The sequence below is a fragment of the Lactuca serriola genome, chromosome 2 (assembly GCF_051521515.1).
Source record: "Lactuca serriola cultivar US96UC23 chromosome 2, Lser_US96UC23_V15, whole genome shotgun sequence".
In the NCBI taxonomy this organism is placed as follows: Eukaryota; Viridiplantae; Streptophyta; class Magnoliopsida; order Asterales; family Asteraceae; genus Lactuca; species Lactuca serriola.
Genome location: NC_136409.1, coordinates 140,141,520 through 140,160,735, shown reverse-complemented (window position 1 = coordinate 140,160,735; position 19,216 = coordinate 140,141,520).

The following is a 19,216-nucleotide window of genomic DNA, read 5'->3' as shown; positions in this document are numbered from 1 at the left end:
CGTCGTGGCTGGTACGTGTTTTATCTTTCCGGCTTGATATTGATTTGTATTGCTTATGTGTTTGTGTTTGTGTGTGTGTGTGTGTGTATATATATATATATATATATATATGTGTGTGTGTGTGTGTGTGTTTGTGTGTATGTGTGTGTGCTCATGTATAGGGATCTCTTTGGTCAATGGTATGTTGGCTCACATCCTATTTGACTCGGGTGCTACCCGATCATTTGTATCTCTTGTGCTTAGCAAGAAGTTGCAGGATGCGCCGGGGACTTTGTAGTCCCCACTTGAGGTTAAGATTGCGGATGACCGTACTGTGAGTGCTGTGAGAGTGTATCGGGACTGTGTCCTTAATTGGCTTGGGGAGAGGTTTCATGTTGAATGTGATCGCCGGGATGGAATGGTTGGGGGCCAATATGGCCATGATCGATTGCAAGCGCCAGCTGGTGAGGGTTCGAACCCCAAGTGGGGGAGAATTGGTAATTGATGGCGAGAGGGCCTCGCAGGTTCCAACCCTCTTTTCAGTTGTGAGGGCTAGGAGATTGCTTCATCAGGGTTGTTTGGGATTTTTAGCTTATATCTCAGATACGAGGATCGATACCACGACGGACATCGGTTGTTTATCGGTTGTACATGAGTTCCGGGATGTCTTTCCCGAGGAGTTACCTGTGGTGCCTCCAGAGAGGCAGGTGGAGTTTCACGTTGATTTGGTATCGGGCGCCGCTCCAATACCCAAGGCACCGTACCGACTAGCTTTGCCTGAGATACAGGAGCTATCTACGCAACTTCAGGAGCTACTAGACCGAGGGTTTATCCGTCCGAGTAGTTCCCCGTGTGGAGAACCGATACTGTTCGTGAAAAAGAAGGATGGGTCATATAGGATTAGTATTGATTATCGAGAGCTAAACAAACTAATAGTGAAAAACCATTATCCGCTCCTGAGGATTGATGATTAGTTCGATTAGCTGCAGGGTGCATCTTGGCTTTCTAAGATCAATCTTCGGTCGGGGTACCATTAGATGAGGATTTAGGATGAAGATATACCGAAGACATCTTTTAGGACTCGGTATGGGCACTATGAGTTTGTGGTGATTCCATTCGGGCTCACCAATTCCCCATCAGTGTTCATGGATCTCATGAACAGGGTGTGTAGACCGATGTTGAATCGGTCGGTGATCATTTTTATTGATGATATCCTGGTCTATTCTAAGACCAAGGAGCAACATGAGCAGCATCTGAGGGATGTATTGGAGACACTGAGAATAGAAAGGCTTTATGCCAAGTGCTCAAAGTGTGATTTATGGCTGCGAGAGGTGTAGTTTTTAGGTCACATCATCAACCTGGAGGGTATTTCGGTGGATCCATCCTAGGTTGAGGCAGTGATGTTGTGGGAAGTACCGAAGAACGCATCTGAGATCCGTAGCTTCTTAGGTTTAGTGGGATATTATTGAACATTTATCCAGGATTTCTCCGAGATTGATTTGCCTTTTACCCATTTGACCAAGAAGAACATGACTTTCCGATGGGGCCCGGACCAGTAGTTGGCTTTCGAGATCTTGAGGCAGAATTTATGTGAGGCCCCAATTCTAGTGCTACCAGAGGGGCTGGAAGATTTGGTAGTGTATTTTGATGCATCGATCTTAGGGTTAGGGGCGATACTGATGTAGAAGGGCATGTGATTGCTTACGCATCGAGACAGTTGAAGCCTCATGAGGCGAATTACCCCACTCACGACCTGGAATTGGGGGCGGTGGTGTTTGCCATCAAAATCTGGGGGCATTACTTGTATGGCGTGCAGTTCACTATTTATACTGATCTCAAGAGTTTGAAGTATTTGATGGATTAGCACAACCTCAAAATGCGACAGAGGAGGTGGTTGGATGTATTGAAGGACTATGATGCGAGATCTTTTACCATCCAAGGAAGGCCAATGTGGTGGCCGATGCTTTGAGCCACAAAGCGGAAAGTGTAGCGACGAGGATGTTTGTTTGAGGATGACGGTGATATCTCCATTGTTGGATTTAATCAAGCAAGCTCAGTTCGAGGGTGTGAAGAAAGAGAACTGGAAGATAGACCAGATTCGGGGGAAGTATCCCTTGTTTGTTCGAGATAGTCAAGGTCTTCTGACGCAGTGTGGCTGGGTCTGGGTGCTGATAACTGGGGGCGTGAGGCCGAAGATTTTAGAGGAGGCATACAAATCCAAGTTCTTTATTCACCCAGGGCCACGGAGATGTACAGGGATCTGAGGATGAGTTACTAGTGGCCCTACATGAAGCGGGAGATTGCATGGTTCGTGGAGTGATGCTTGGCCTGCAAGAAGGTCAAGGTCGAGCATCAAAGGCCTCACGACAAGGTTCAGTCGTTACTCATTCCAATGTGGAAGTGGGAAGAGATAGTTATGGACTGCATCACGAAGTTACTGAGGACAATGAGGGGTATGGATGTGATATGGGTTATCGTGGACAGATTGACGAAGAGTGCCCACTTTATTCTGATCTCTGAGAGCATCTCCACTGAGAAATTAGCGGATATTTATGTGCGAGAGGTAGTGGCTAGGCACGGAGTGCCAGTGTCAGGAGTCTCTGACTGGGATGTCCGATTTACATCTAGATTCTAGAAGAAGTTCCACGAGGAACTGGGCACTCAGTTACTTTTCAAGACAGCATACCACCCCCAGACAGACGGCCAGAGTGAGAGGACGATTCAAACACGCGATGATATGCTTCGTCCATGCGTGATGGACTTTGGAAGGAGTTGGGACACATACCTCCCACTAGCATAGTTTTTATACAACAATATTTATCATGCTAGTATCGACCAACCACCATTTGAGATGTTGTATGGTCGAAGGTGTAGGACCTTTGTTTGTTGGGGTGAGGTAGGGCACCGATTCATGGGGAGCACCGAGGTGGTGCTCAAGACTATTGAGTTGATTTAGTAGGTGCGTGACATGCTATGAGTTGCACAGAGTCATCATAAAAGCTATGCTGACCGGTGCAGATCGGATCTTGAGTTTCATGTGAGGGATTTCATCTTGCTGAAAGTGTCACCATGGAAGGGTGTCATTAGATTCCGGAAGAGGGGAAAGCTAGGGTCTTGATATATTTGACCGTTCAGGATTACTGCCCGGGTGGGTAAGGTGACCTATCGTTTGGATATGTCGGACAAGCTTAGCCAGATACACAACACCTTCTACGTGTCCCAGCTTCGGAAGTGTGTCACAGACGAGGCCGCAGTGGTTTCGCTGGAGGACATTCAGGTGGACGAGAGCATGAACTACATTGCGAGGCCTGTTGCGATTTTGGATAGGAAGACCAAGGTTCTTTGGAACAAGGAGGTGAAGTTAGTGAAGGTGAAATGGCAGCACCGAAGAGGCTCTGAATGGACATAGGAGCCGGAGGAGGAGATGCTAGAGCACTACCCGGATTTGTTCGCATCAGCAAACTTCGAGGACGAAGTCTAGTTCAAGTGGGGGAGATTTGTAATGCTCGTTTTAGGTATCAATTTCTTTTTAGAATTTTATGGTTTCACACTGGAACTCGACGAGTTAGGGAGCTCCAACTCGTCGGGTAGAGATCATTTGTGGGACGGGGGATTTAAGACCTACTCGACGAGTTGGAAGGCCCAACTAGACGATTAGGATCTGTATAGGAAAACCCTATATTTTAGCGTTTCAACTCTACATAATCTCCTAAAAACCTTGAAGTTTACCTTTCATCAGCCTCTAAACCCTAAGAACGTCAATGCTAAACCCTAATCCCCATTTTCTCTCATATTATGAGCTAGAGTGACTTTTAGAGCTTAAGAAGAAGAAGATAGTGAGAAGAGGGAGGAGATCTAACAAACAAAGCCTTCACTCTTGATCTTGACCATCTTGTGGACTATTGTAAGCATTCAAGATTTGATTTTTATCTTAGAGTGTGACTAGATCTTGGATTTAATCTTCATTTCCTATCATTCTTGTCGGTTACATGCATGGGATTCATAAAGTTTGCAACTTTATGAATCTCCATGGCAAAATGGTCCCATGGTGGGCTAGATCTAGCTTTTGGTCAAATATGGATGCCATGCATGGATTTTAGGGTATATTTTCCCTCTTTGGCCATTTTGAATTCAAAACATGCATTGGACATGCATGTCCATAAGGCCTTCATCTTTATAACGTTTTGAGGAATAAAATCTCTTCTAGAAAGGAGGGATTCCAGATCCCTAGAGTCTTGATCCACATGGCTAAAATTTTGAGCTTTCCAACCTTTGTTAGAGCTTTAGAGCATTTGGAGTGGTTCTAGAGGATAAAGTTGCAAACTTTATCCTTCTAGACACCTTTAGGAACAGATCTAATCCCTAGAGTCCCTGTAATCAATGTGTCATCATAATAAGAAAACAGGGACAAAACTCGACGATTTGCCCTGGAAACTTGACGAGTTGGATCAGATTTCCCCGTCTATTAGATATTGAGTGAACTCGTTGAGTTGATGAGACGACCCGACGAGTTAGCTAGGGTTTGTCGCGGTTTTCTGGACTTTGAAGGAAGTCGACGAGTTTCTAAATGCACTCGACGAGCTGAGGTCAACATGGACTATTGACCTTGACTGTGACTTGGACTTTGACCAGGGTTGACTAAGTTTGACTTTGAGGGTATTTATGGTATTTTGGGATTTTGACAAGTTAATCACACGTTTGTTATATGTAGTTGAGTTGGAGCTGCGCGTTGGGACTTATCTGATCTTATCTTATCAGTTCAGCATTCTTGAGAGGTGAGTCTCCTCACCATACCAATGGGTCGAAGGCACCAAGGCCGGTCCATTTTGTGTTATGTGGTATACTAGTGGTTATATGCTAGGCGCTATGCTAGTTGTTTCTATGATATTTGCATGAAAGACCATGGAGGTGCCCATGGCACTTGGTTGTAAGACCATGTGGAGGTGACCATGGCATTCCGAGTAAAGACCATGGGGGGTTCCCATGGAATTGTTTTGTAAGACCATGTGGGGGTGACCATGGCGTTCCAAGTAAGACCATGGGGGTGCCCATGGCACATAGGTGTAAGACCATGTGAGGGTGCCCATGGCATCATGGAGTAAGACCCTAGAGGGTGTACAAGGCATCCTTATATGTTTTTATGCATGGATTATGTGATTGATATGGATTATATGATCGTTTGATTATGCAGGGTATGCTCTGGGGAACTCACTAAGCATTAGCTTATAGTTTGTTGATTTGTTTCAGGTACTTTTGAGCCTAAGGGAAAAGGCAAGGCTTGATGGTGCGGCATGCACTCTCCGACATTTGATTTGATGGGACACTTTGATGTTTGAAATAAAATTTTAATGTTATGAATTTTGAAAACAATGGTCAACGTTACTTCGTATTTTATGGGAATGTTTGGTTAATTAAAAATGAAAAAAAATATTTGAAAGTTTGGGTCATTACAATAACGAGTTCGAAACGTTGTCTTCTCTACATCCTCCTCTCTAATCATAATTTGATGGTACGCTGACCTCAGATCTATCTTGGAGAACCAAGATGCACCCAGCAACTGATTAAAGAGATCATCAATCCTAGGAAGAGGGTAACGATCCTTCACGTCAACTTGTTCAATTCCCAATAATCTATACACATATGGTAGGACCCATCATTCTTATTCACAAATAAAATTGATGATCCCCAGGGTGAACTGCTTGGTCTGATAAACTACTTGCCCAATATCTCCTAAAGATAATAGGACATCTCCTACATCTCTGGTGGTGTGAGGTGATACGACGATTTAGCGATCGAGGCCGTACCAGGGATTATATCGATCCTGAACTCCATCTGCCTCACGAGAGGCACATGGGGTAAATCCTCCTGGAAAACAGATGGAAACTCTCTGACCACTAGCACATATGAAATTGACCCCCCCAACTCGAGTGTCAACCACATACACGAGAAAACTCGAGCATCCATGCTGGATATACTGCCTAGGCCTAGTAACCAAACAAAAAGTTGATCCAACCCTGGTATCCTCGCCATAAATGGTCAGTTCTCCCCCACTAGGGGTTCAAACTACCACTAGATGCCTCTCACAATCAATCATGGATCCAAACCTACTCAACTAGTCTATCTCCACGAGCACACATACATCCCCCATTGGGATGGGAATCAAGTCAATCGGATAGGACACCTGGAAGATCTCCAAAGTACAATCACAAAACACACTTGAAGCAGAAACCTTGTGCTCTTTGGTGATGGAAACTCACAAAAGACAATACAACTCCCTAAGGATCATATTAAAATCCCTACAGAAGGACGGAGATACGAAATACCAACTCACACCCCGAGTCAAAAATCACAAGAGCAGGCAAGGAATTCACTAAGAAGGTACCTATCAGAAATACAAGCATAAACATACACGAAATAACTTGATAGAATAATAAATGAATACATACCAGTAACAAATTCAGGCGCCATCCTGGCCTCCTCTGCAGTGAGGTGAAAAGCACGACCCCTGGCCTTCAGGGCCTCGGCTATCCCCTGGCATCCATCTGTGATCTGAATATTGGTTGGAGCCCGTGCCTTCATTGATCTAACGGCGAGCAAGATATAGTTGATCTTCACATGCCCAACTTGATCATAGTGGTAACAAATCCTGGTACTCGGGGGTGGATCCTGTTGACGACAATATATGGCATAACGACCCTCTTTGCCACATTTGTGGCACCAAGTAGGTGATCAACATGCTCCCTCATGCATCTTCCTGCACTTTCCACAAGTACGACCTCTCTAGCCTCCAAATCATGAATCGGAAGGCTTGAACTGCTTTGTTGTTGGCTAAGTCTGAGTCGGGGTCTGTCTCTTCTTTCTAGTCTGGATCTCGATCTCAATCTCCATCCTCTAAGCGAAATATTGCATCTCGAAAAGAGAACTATATCTCTGGGTCGACACAAACTCATGGATCTTCTTCTTGAGCATGCTCAAGTAGCGAGACATATGAACCTACTCTGAAGCAGCATACTCAGGGCAAAAAAGATATCTCTCAATAAACATCTTACTGATCTCCGCCACCGACTCAGCGTGATACATATCAGTGAACTTCTCCCAAGTCACCGCGTCCTTCTCCGCATAAGAATAAGCATCGATCACCAGCTGCCACCAATCCTTCGTCCCAAACGAAGAAGGTTCAAGGAGAATTTGACCTTCAGGTCCTTTGGTCATGAGCATGTTAAGAAATAACCCTCCACATAAGATATCCACCTTATTTCAATGATTGTGTCCTTGACCCGTTGGACTTTGGTGACTTCGTGTTGTTAAAGTCCCGATACTACATTGCCCGTCTCCTCTAAACTCCCGCAGCAGCAGCAACCTCTATGATGGCAACATATGACTCGTCAAAGAACTCAATCATAAGGTATTTATAGACCCAAACATCTTCAGGATCTCCTCCCTAACTTCCATTGTCACCTGAGTGGTGATCATCTCGTGGATCTCCTCATCAGTTAATTTTGGCCTCTTCAGGCTGCCATCTCTTGATCCTGAATCGCTAGTGATCGTCATATTGAAAATAAACCTGAATACAACAGAAAAGTCACAATTCATACTCATACATCACTACTAGGTTACTAAATCCTTAGAGTTCGTTACTTCCTTGTTGCACGTATGGGTCATGTGATTTTAGTAGTATGGGTCCATACTACCTTCTACACCTACCCGTATTTGTCTAAAGGTTCGTCACAGACCTCTCGGACACAAAGCCCAAGGAACTAGGACACACATACATCCTATTCTCACTCTCTCAAGAGTAGCTAATCTCTCCATACGTTGTCCCTCTACTAACCAAACAGACTCATGAAACTTCCACTAACCTTGCAGCCACCTTGTGTATGCTAATCATACATAACACTGGATTTGATAGACAGCCGAATAACTGATTCTACCCTAAGCCCACAACCAAACGAGGAAGAGGAAATAAGGCTAAATCAAACATTCTCAGTAATAATGTCAGTTCCATATAACATATCAAAATGTTTTCCTAGGCTATCAAGCATCATAAATCATGCAATTCTAGAATGCAATTCCTGAAGATCCCTAGCCTACAGCTAGCATGAAATTCCAACACATCATCAATATACATAAACAAGTGTGGGTATCTTGGGGAATAACTTTCATTGGATCTGAATGATTATACACATAAAATCCTCTCATCTGATTATTTTAATTTACTTTTGAAAATATTTTATAGATCCATAGTTTGAGTCTGGAATCAAAAGAGTGTTCATCCAATTCTCTCAAACCAGGGCTCTGATACCGACTTATAACATCCCAAAAACCATAATTTTTTTTCATTTTTATAAAACATTCCCACAAAACCATAAGTTAAAACATTGTTTCCAAGTCAAATTCATAAAATCAAAGTATCAAAATCTCTCAAAACATATATCAGTAGGAGGATGTGTACGATCACGCCTTTACCTTTCCCCTATCATCTGATGTACCTGAAACATGAAAACCAACAACTGTAAGCAAAAGCTTAGTGAGTTACCCCATAATACCTCACACATCAATACACATATAAGCATGCACACAAGGCCTGCAGCACAAGGCTAGACCGCCACCTGAGCCTTCAGAAATAATTTGGACCGCTCCTGAGCCTACAACATAAGCTGGACTGCTACCTTGGGCCTACAATATCAATTGGACCCCCCACGGGTATCTTGGCCTTCAGCACAAAGCATGACCGCCTCAACCCAACCATATTATGTCGACATATGCACTAGAACATTAGGAAATCCGAGTAAGACAGGATCTCAATTTCAAATTTCTTAATGTTAACACCAATGCATGGACTCACTCTATAAGCAATGCAAGCCATCTTTCCAACCAACCCTAAGGTCAATAATCTAACATTGTACTCAAGGGTTCTGGAGTTCACTCAAACTCCAAGAACAAGAAGATTTGGGATTTAAGTTCATAAAATGATCTAAAGCTAGATCTAGAGATATAATGAGCAATGTAGAGACTTTTTTACCTCCATTGAGTCAGAAATGAGATGAAGATGATGGAGCTAAGATGAAACCACACTCACAAACAAGACCAAGGGCTCATTTTTCCTTCAATCATCACAAAAATGGAGCCTAAGCACTCAAAACACATAAATAGAGGCTAAGGTTTGGATGGGGTTCGATATTAGAGGGTGGAGGCTGTCAAATAAGGCAACACTAAGAGTTAGTGCCTTTAAATAGGACACCAATCCTGAAATTAGGGTTTTTGGCCCAAAACGGCTGCAACTCTGTATGGAAAACATAACCCCACACCGTGGCCGATCGAGGATGCATGTTTCTCAATTAACGAGTGCCATGTCGTGGCATCCGCAATTCTACATCGTGGCCATGCTAAAATAATAAAAATAAAATAGCTAAACTTCATAAATGAATACATGGAAAGAGAATGTTACAATAATGATGTCGGATTGAAAAACCTAAGTGTCTTACCAGGTTTCCCAACCCGGCCCATTCGAGTTATATAAATCACTAGTAACATGGCTAAAGCTGGAACATGATTAGGATGCCCAATGATTAAGAGACAACCTAAAATAGTATTCAAGACCATTAGTTCTTTATGCTGTAACATATGTTGTGTATTGATTATGACATCCTTAGGGTGTTGTATTTTGAAACAACATCTTTACTCAAGATATTTTAAATAAAACAAGTCAGTTTCCAGAAAATGTTTTATTGTATCGAGATTTTCCATGAACAAAGATATTGTGATTTTTAAAGCATTAAAAAAAGTTTTTTGGTTCTAAAAAATAGGGGATGTCATAGTTGGTGTCAGAGCATTAGTTTAAGGGAACTAGGAATAGTGATTATTACGAGACTTAAACTTAAAGATTAAGCGATGATTATGAGAGGCATTTCTAGTGTATTTTAGGTTGTATACCTAAATCAATATTATATAGACACAACCACTAGAATATTTTAAAGTGTATGCCTTAATTTATATTATGTGATAATAATGTTATTTTATATCATGCTTTAGCTTGTATACCTTACTTGCTATTAGGCTCACTAGCATACTTTAAGAGTAATGTGTTATGTGATAATATGTACTAAATGATATGTATTATAACATGCCTTAAGTTGCCTACCTAGATTGCTTGTTATTAAAGAAATTTGAGATCTATTTCCAACCTTGATTTGGAATGAGGAAAATTTATGTGTACATGATTCTAAACGTTTAATCAATGTATTAGAACTAGCTTGTAACTTTTTATGGAGATAAGGAGACTTATGATAGTTAACATCGGTAACTTTGTAAATAGTGTATCAATACCTATAAAGTGGTATCGTACCTTTAGAGTACATTTTATAAAATAATAGTTCCTTTGAGGAATATTGTACATGTAAAGTATATTTTCAATTGGCGGGATAATAAAACTTTGGCGTGATCCATACAGTTGTCCCACCACCTGACAATTCCTCCACCGACCAGATTGAAGCAGTAAATGCTTATAGATTTATAAGTACTGAAGATGGTGATAAATAACTCAATGATATTGAAGTTGAAGTTATGTGAGATGCTATGAAGAATTCAGATAATTCAAGAAAGACAAAAAGATTGAGGCTGACATAATTCCCAAATTCAGTATGACGAGACCATATCAATCTTTACGATGTAGTATACAGTTCGAGTGGTATGTTAAGACTTATGAGTTAAAATGTACCATATGCATGATGCTATGACTTGGCATTTAATATATTGAGTGATAATTGACTTCTGTCACATCTTTACAAGAATTCCATTATGTGTTAAGCTGATTTTAACATACACGACTAGGATGGTGAAAATAGTCATTGGTTTGTGAAGTGATAATGAACTTACTTGTTTCAATAAAGTTATAATGTTTATCTGAAGTGATGAAACATACATAGTATTGAACAATTAAAGATGTTGGAGTCGGGGATGACAAGGAACCAAGATGAAGCTAGTGAAACATGTTGAGAACATGCTGAAATGCAGACTTCTTATGATAGACTTCAATGAAGTAAACGTGAAAGATATACAACTAAGAGATAAACTTTCTAGGATTAACTCCTATAAAGTAAATCATAATTAAGTAAGGAGATAGAATGATATGCATGGTGATTTGCATGTGTCAAAAGGTGGTACAAATAATTGAAGAGCGTTTGTCTCCATACCACCAAAGTACATTCAAATATAGTATACCCAACAGACTGGGGACTATACTAGGAGGAATACGAAGCGTTTGGACATAGAATTCCCAGAGAACTAAGAAAAAGAGTTAGGATATGCTAGATTGAGTATATGCGCGAGAAGAATACTTAAAAGGTGCCTAGGAAACTTTAATATGTGCTCAGTAAAGCATGTGGTTATTGTTAAGATGCCTAATAAAGTATCAAAAATCCTAGAGGGGTCTAGGGAAAATTATTGTACGTGCTTTTTTAGACATAATTATGTGTGTTGAATTGCTTTGTGGTTATCTTGTGTAGTGACTTGGGAACTGCGAGACAATTCTTGGGATGAGTATAAGTAGGTGTGAATGGTAGTATAAGCCTGTACTACCGGAAGCACATGATTCACACTTGGATCAGGAAGAGTCACAAGGTTCTAAGGCACTAATAGTTGAGTTGTTTTGTTTGTCTCCATTATTACCTACATTATGATGATGACTAGGAAAGTAGTTTTGGTTCAGACCCAAGTGGTCATGAAGGATCAAGTCTGAGTAATATAAATATGCATAAGTGAGTTGATTGGTTCATAGAACCATGTCCTGTGTAGTGACCAACTTTAGTCAGTAGATTTAAGAAGGAGGTGATCGAGGTGATTGAAAGAAGTATTGCAACCTTCGTTAGGGCAGAGCAACCAATAGATGGAGATGATACCTACTATAATGTGGTTTTAGGTCGTCCCCCTTGACCACAGGAGTACAGAACAGTTTGTTAACACAATATGGAAGGTGTATTCAGTACTAATGTATGTTTTATAGAGGCAAGAGTGGAGTTCGCTATCTATTGCATCATGTAATGAAAGGTCACTAGAATGTGGTCATTCAGACTGTTACTATAACCAAAGTAAAGACCTATCATGGGTTGAGTTTATGACCCAGTTTAGAAAGGAGGAATAGTCTCCGATAAAATTCAAGTTTGTGACTCGAGCATTAGGACTGAAGGTCTAACGGTGGATGAAAGAACAAGTGCAAGTTCAAGCACCACCAACGGCAGATGGGTTTAAACCTATTGATTTTCATTCTGGAAGCTAGGGGAGTTGTAGTCATTATAGATAGTATATATAGGCGAATGCAAGTGTCTTTTGTGAGTTTTCAACCAAATACCTCAAAGGTGATTAGAAGGATCATTACTAGAGGATCAGTTAGAATGTGACAAGGTTAGTCGTCTAAGGGAAGAGGGAGGAATGGTACTGAGTTTAAAAAACCATCATTTCTACTAGTAAATTTCCATTTTCATTAGTAAAACCCTTTAATACCATTTTATTTACATGTACATTGGTAGATGACTTCGTACTTATCGTTATCTTGATCAGAATGTGGTGGTGTTATGCAAGAAGGTCGCTCGCTGAACGTACAAGCAGTGATATTGTGTCGGAGATGTTAAAGTTATTCATATGACAATCAACAATTTCTTCCATAAAGAAAAAAAGCTACAAAAAACATAGGTAGAGCCAACTTGGGATTTGATCAGTTATAAGTAGCAACAAGTAAGGGTTCGAACCCTAGAAGGGGAGATCTAGCCCTTAAGGCGAAAGTGCAAAAGGCAACTCGACTTCGAATTCGACGTCAAGATCCAAGAGAGTTGTAGCACAAGAAGCTAGGAGAAGAGTTATTAGCTCCTGTTGTTGTTATATAGATATTCAAATGAGTGTTCTAATGGAAAGTGATAAAACAACATCAAATGTTGTGAGGGAACTTGAGACCTTTACCTATGTTGATAGGCAAATGGGACGATCTTATCTTAGATATTATCAATAAGTGTCCCTGAATTGTGTAGAACCACGATATGTTATGGGTCGGAGTTGACCAAGTGATAAAAGTAAGTCTTTCTGGGCATCACTTATGTAAAGGATTAGTCAAAAGTGAAACTTTTCGTAGACTTATTATCATGACTAAGTAAAGATTTTGAGTTGAGATAATTCTTAGATTTTCTTGAAAATACTTATGTAAGTGATAATGTGAAAATTGTTATAGTCTGACAAAGTTGAAACCTGAAAGGGGCACGAAATAGTTAAGTTCATGTACTTTGTTAATTCCGGATAAAGAGAAATGGTTGTGTAAAAAAATCCAACGTAAAAAGGGTCGCTTAAATAAAACCTCAATCAATAGAGTTAATGTTATGAAAGTAGGTCAGCGGGTTGCTGAACTGTCTTAAAGGAACCTAAAACATTATCTCGTGTGCAACACAATGTGGTTGGTTAAGATAATATTGTGTGAAAACAAATTTTGAGGCAAATCATTACTAGGGGATCGGGAGGAGACTTAGGAATCATTATTCAGAGTTGTTTTGTTTTTGTATGATTCTGAAACCTAAGAATCCTAAGAGGGAGGTAATCGTAACGCCCACAAATTTGGGCTAGATGTTTAAGGTATCATAATAATAATTATAAATTTTTATCAGACAATTAAAATCGTTGAAGAGAGTAATTGTTATTCATACGTTTTACGAGCTAATAAATACTTATCGTATACACGTTATATGGACAAATATTAGGAGTCTATAATATTTGTAGAAAATATTAATATAAAAATTATCGCTAAGCGATAAACTAACAATAAATATAAAAGATTATTTAAGATAAATAACTTAAACTAAAGTCCTAGAACCCGCAAACACAAGCACATAGATATGAAGAACGCTTAAATCTGACTTTGTATGAAAAAGTTGTGATTTTTTGAAGTTTCGCGTTCAACCCTACACAACAATGCGCGTCATAAAATATTGATCAAAGATAGATTGCTTATTTGCCAAAGTGATCCAAATGAATGTCATAGTAGTCATGAATATGAAACTGACAATATAAAGAATGCCTAAATCCGACTTCATATGAGGAAGTTATGATTTTTCAAAATTTCAGGTGCAACTCAATATTACACTGTGTCATACAGAAATCGAAATAAAAATCGGTTGATCGTTAGACAAAACAATCTAAATGAAAGTTATAGTAATCTTTGATACGAAACTATCATTATAAAGAATGTCAAAAATGGAGCTCGTATGAAGAAGTTATGAGTTCTGCAGCATCATTTTACAGTATATTCCTTATCGACTGTAAAACTAAAAATAGAACGTGAATTAGCTGACGAAGTCTAAATGAAAGTTATGATTTTCTAGAAATTGTAAGAAATACATGTGAATGACATGTGTCAGCACCATAGTCAAACTTTCCCCCTACGCTAGAGGCGTAACACGCCCTGTGTCTTGACAGTTTGTAAATACAATCCGAATTTTGGTTCATTTCTTGCTCAACTTTCTAAAAATCCTCTCTAGATTTTTCGTCATTCCAAGTCCATTTTTTCTTAGTTCTTAGAGTGCTTTAGTTAGGTTCTAATATGTCAGAAAGTGCAACAAAAAGAAGTTTTCGGAGTCAAAGTTCTGCCCGCGAACTTTCCAAAAACTTTTTTCAGATTAAGCTATAAGTTGAGTTATGCTTACTATGCTTTAATTATAACTTATATTTATATTCATAGTTGTTATTATGAACTTAAAAATAAGATTTATCAGTTATACCAATCATTGTACTAATCGATCTATTTGCAGGAGTGATGTTTATGCTAGATTTGTGAGGTGATTAAAGTGGATTTTCCAAACACTATATCTTAATATACAAAACATATCCTACCTCTTATACGATCTTACCACGTTGTTACTTATCGGCGATAAGTCAATATTCTTTTGGAATTATTCATAAATATGAAAAAAAAACATTATAACGATTAAACTTTATAAATATGAACGAATACTAAGGCTTAATAATATTTGTGTTTAGGTTGTTTTAAAGGGCAATCTGAAGTGGCGGTCAAAGAGCTGACTTTCCTGTGAGTCTTCCACCTATATAAGATAAGTCCATAGTTACTTTCATGAACACGGTTTTAATGCAAAGTATTTATTAAAAATTATTAATTATTTGTTGAAAGTTTACGTGTAAATTAAATGCTTATTATCTGGAATATTTGTTAAATGTATATTTGATTGCATGCACTATGTGAACCAGGATATTTAGTTCAAATTAAGTTAAAGGAATACCTAGTCATACCCTGTGTTATAATGATATTGCATTAACAGGGAATCATTATTGAAATTGGATTATTTATATTATAGTCTGGTCTAGTTATACACTAAATACATATAAGGATGCTTAGTTCAAATAAGTTGGATATTGGGTAGTCTCATTTTGGGGTAAGATGTGAGATTAAAGTGGAGCGTAGTAGTCCTCCTCTATCTAGACAACCAGAAATGATGGGCCAGTATCAGGCAACCAGGTGGTATGCTTGGTCATCTATCAGAGTAAGATGAAAACACTTGACCATTCTAGACAATCTTGTGAATTACGTTTCTAGTTTGGACTTTTAACCCAGAGACATAGATGAAATGGGATAGCATATTTATCAAATACTCTGAAGGATCGGGTTCCTTTATGACTTACACTAGCTAAGGACTCCGCTAGTTGTGTAGTCAACCATATTCTAAACGACTCATCAGGTAAGATGTTTCTTCTAGATGATTATGGACTATGATTTTTGAGAATCGACTGGGAAGGGTATGTATGGTTATAGTGGCTTATAGATATATTCGTTAGATTATATATATATATATATATATATATATATATATATATATATATATATTGTGTGTGTGTGTGGTGATAGTTGGTTTTGCAGGTTTTATAATTATGGATTATTATCATAATAATATTGTGGGATCGAGAACGTTATGTGTCTCACCAGGATTCCCAATCCAACCCACTAAAATTATATACATCACTCGTTACAAGGAAAAAGTTGTTGGAACTTGATTAGGATGTCAGGTGATTAGGAGACAACCTACAATAGTGTTTAGGACCATTATGTCTTTATAAGGTAACATACGTCGTGTATTGATTATGACATCCTTAGGGTTTTGTATTTTGAAACAGCATCTTTACCCAAGATATTTTAAATAAAACAAGACAGTTGCCGTAAAATGTTTTATTGTACTAAGATTTTCCGCAAACAAAGATATTGTGATTTTTAAAACATAAAGAAAAGTTTATTTGGTTTTAAAAAATAAGGGATGTCATAATTCATTCATGGTTGATTTTTTTATCAAGATACAAACTTTATGGGACCATAAGGTCCAAAAACTAACATAAATCTTATCCAAGGTCCTGGAGTTGCTTCAAACTCCAAGGATTCATTTCCAAAAGCCAAAAGGACTTAATCACATCATAAGCAACCCATATAATAGAAAGGAATGAACTTTATACCTTATGGAATCTAAGGATTGATGTAGAAGCATCCATCAACAACAACAAGACACACCACAAGCTTGAACTGTCCTCTTCTTCTTCAAGTTACCTTGAAAGGCCAAGAACATACATTTTTCACCAAGGACACATACACACACACACACACACTCTCTCTCTCTCTCTCTCTCTCTCTAAGGTTTCACTCAAAAGGATGGAGTTGAGAGAAAACCCTAGCTATAAAGTTGTTTAAATAGGGCTCAAGACCCAAACTTTGGGTTTCTCATTCTGCTTCCGCCACCTTATGGCCATTGCAAGACCATGTCGTGGTGATTAAAAATGTGTGTTCCTTTGTAGAGCGCAAGCACATCGTGCTAAACCTCATCACCATGTCGTGGCACCCCTAGATTCAATAAAACCCTCAAGATTGGAATGGTTGGGTCTCAAGAGCAATACCTGAAAATGGATGTTACAAAAACTCAGCTTATGAACCAAACCTAATGTTTGAATTAGAGTCAAACCTAGTACAAAAGTCAACAAAGTCCACTTTGGGTCAAAAAGTGTGCCACGTTCTCAGGAAGCACACCGCGCCTCGCTAAACGACAAAATAGTCGGGTTTCGGGGCTAAAACTTGTACGAACGAGAAAACCCAAAAAACGCCCCAAGCCGAGGAGAAGCGTGTCACGCTTAGGCAATTTTACAAAGGAAATTGACTTAATTCATTAAGTCACAACCCCATCTTCCAGATCTGGACTCTAACAATGTTCAAATGGATAAAATTCCAACTTTATCCATTAAGTCATTTAAAAACTCACTGAATCTAGACTTTTAAGCTTCAAAATGACCTAAAAGGCCAACACCACATGCATGGTTCAAAGAGCATGACCAAGATACCAAATTTCATGCTCAAATGGTCCAAATAACACCGCTAAATGCTTAGAAGGAGCTAGAGCCACCTCAACTCCAAGTTCATCACCAAAATGGGACCAAAAACTTAAAAATGGTCCATAAGCTATATCTAACAAACTAGAAGTACAATTTGAATCTTTTTACTCACAATGGTCCATAAATGAAGCAATCTGGTTGGATCTACACTAGATTTTTTCAACAAAGCACCTTTCAAACACCATGATCTTCAATCTTTACACCAAAGTAAGAGAAACAAGCTTCAAAAAGGGATTTTAAGCTCGAAATGGAAGGAGAAGGGCTAAGTGTTTCAAACACAAACTCTAGGGATCAAAAGGGTTAAAGAATGAATAAACCTTAAGGCTTAAGTGCCTTAAAATAACAAAAAAAAATCCTAAAATCTCATCAAGCACAAGGTTCGGGAGTGCATCGCACTCTATATGGGCGCGTTGCGCCTAAATGGGCCATATAGGTCCAAATTGAAAAATCACAACCGAACTTGCCCAAGGCCCACATTAATAAATCCGAACATAAGAAAAATACATACCGAGAATAGGATGTTATGGATGTTTTGTGATGATTGATGTTAAATGATTAAATTAAATTGTTCCAATGGTCAAAAAACAATTTCAAGTTAAAACATCAATAATTCCCTTGAAGCTCATCATTTAGATCCCATTATGTTTATGCATTGATCTAGGACTTCCATAAAATCCAAGAGATTTTGGAAGTAACTTTTACGGTGATTTGTTAAGTAGTGGATATTATTATGGATTGAAGTATTATATCATGTAAATGTTGGTTAGTTGATGAATGATTTGATTGGAAATGATTTTGGAAAAAAAAATGGAGTTTGAGTAACATCAACTCTAGAATCATTAATTCTAACTCTTAAACTTAGTGGAATTGGGAAAACCATGGTGAAATAAGTAATCATGGAGCTTATTAAGTTTTTTAAGGTTCATTAAGAGCTAATTAATGGATTAGAATAGACTTAGGTAAAGTAAAAAATATATATTAAGAATTTATAAATCAAAATTAGTATTTGAAGATTACATGAGCTTCTCTATAGCTCTTATAACCTTGGAGTGTCATAACCATTAATTCATTAGCAAGAAATGGCTCTATTTAGATAAAATTATGTTATTTAAACGTATTAAAGTCATTAAGAATTATTGGTGAAGTTCGGTGAAATGTGGGAGCAAAAGGAGCAAAGTACACCGTCTTAATGAGAAAAATAGATATGGGATGAGCTGAGTGTTACACGACCGTGTAATATCAAGAGAAAATATTACATAGACGTGTAAAGTATTATAAAGTTACAAAATAGATTCTAGAGTAAATTACATGAATGGTCCCTATGGTTTAGGATAATTTGCACGTTTGGTCCCTAACTTATTTTTTTAACTCGGAAGGTCCCTATAATTTGTTTTTGTTGCACGTTTGGTACCTGTCTTATCTAAAAAGACTAATTTGCCCTTGATTTTTTAATTTATGTAAATAGATAGGTAAGATAAGGTAAGGTGATGTGGAAGTGGGGTTTGGGGTGTGTTTATTTAAATAAATTAAAAAAATCAATGACAGAATAGTGTTTTTAGATCAGACACGGACCAAACACGCAACAAAAATAAACAGTAGGGACCTTCCGAGTTAAAAAAAATAAGTTAGAGACCAAACGTGCAAATTACCTCAAACCATAGGGACCATTCGTGTAATTTACTCTAGATTCTAGATCTCAATTTGTTAGCCGCTTACTCTCAATTGCTCCCAAACCTTCCATATAAGGTTAAAACAAGTCAAATAAGACTAATAAATTAAAGAAATCTGTTATGGGTATTTTGATAATTTTGGTAATCTTTTGTAT